Source organism: Lissotriton helveticus, chromosome 1_2, assembly GCF_964261635.1.
Source record: "Lissotriton helveticus chromosome 1_2, aLisHel1.1, whole genome shotgun sequence".
NCBI lineage: Eukaryota > Metazoa > Chordata > Amphibia > Caudata > Salamandridae > Lissotriton > Lissotriton helveticus.
In genome coordinates, this window is record NC_136058.1 from 324,957,378 (window position 1) to 324,958,665 (window position 1,288).

A 1,288-nucleotide genomic window follows, 5' to 3' on the forward strand; every position below is an offset into this window, starting at 1 on the left:
TTGTGCAACGTAGGAACTATTTAATTTCTCCTTAAAAGCTCTGCCTACGTGCAAGATGTACGAACTATCATTGCAGTTGCAAGAAGGCTGGTCTGAAGAATCAGGCCATTTGCAAACGCAAAATGGCTTTTTCTGATGTATTAAATGGATGGTATTCGAAAGGGGTGTTTGGGTGTACCTTCCAAATACCAAATTGTAGTGGTACGTAGAAATGTTTTTCCACCATAATTTGGCCCAAAACAATCATACTTCATCATCATCTCCGTGATTGTGGTAACCAATCCTCAAACGATAAGGTGTCCCGTAAAAACCTCTTCCCCTTTAAGAATGTTTCAAAACAATCATTGTATGTAGAGGCATTGGTCCTATGTACCACTGCCTATTCAAATAACATAACAATGAAACAAATAAATCTGTTTTTTAAATGATTCAGTTTTCCTTTAATAAATAATATTAAGGACTACTTCTCCTGTTCCACAGTTTCAAGGTTGTACTTTCTGGCACAACTTAGTATGATCCTCACACTCTTTCATGATGTACTGATATTTTGTCATTCTGATTTTACTGAAAAGCTGGGGATATAGCTCAGTGGTAGAGCATTTGACTGCAGATCAAGAGTTCCCTGGTTCAAATCCGGGTGTCCTCTCACCCTATTTTGATTCTGTTGTTTGTAATTGGGACTTTTCATCAATTCTATTTAAATCATCTTTGACAGAGTCAGTGTTCCCTTGGATAGTGCACTTTAATGGCATTACAGTGTTTGCTTCTCAAAACCTGTGAGTAAATGCAGTTTTTAACACTCGGCTTGGTATTCCCTTTGGGAAATTTCTGAAACATCATTGATCAATTTTGGAATTCGGCTCTTCCTTTCACAGCACTAAACAAAGGGAATGGACTATTAAACCAATTGACAACTTTGTTATACTGTTTGGTGCTTTCTTGTATTGCACTGAAGAAATGGCATATAAAACTTGGCAGCGAAGCAGTCAATCTATTTCTCATTTCACCTGTGTCTTCAGTCTTACATATATTCCACCTCTTCTCTGTGCATGCAAAGTATGTGTTTGTTTGAAGCACTTCATTTTTGTGCAACGTAGGAACTATTTAATTTTTCCTTAAAAGCTCTGCCTACGTGCAAGATGTACGAACTATCATTGCAGTTGCAAGACGGCTGGTCTGAAGAATCAGGCCATTTGCAAACGCAAAATGGCTTTTTCTGATGTATTAAATGGAAAGTATTCGAAAGGGGTGTTTGGGTGTACCTTCCAAATACCGAATTGTAGTGGTA

At 37.7% G+C, this 1,288-nt stretch overlaps 1 non-coding gene across 1 annotated transcript; it reads left to right on the top strand.

Annotated features, from left to right (window-relative positions):
* The first annotated feature begins 574 nt into the window (after positions 1-574).
* Positions 575-646, top strand: TRNAC-GCA (transfer RNA cysteine (anticodon GCA)). The gene has a single exon. It is a non-coding gene; the product is annotated as a tRNA-Cys (tRNA).
* The last annotated feature ends 642 nt before the right edge of the window (positions 647-1,288 follow it).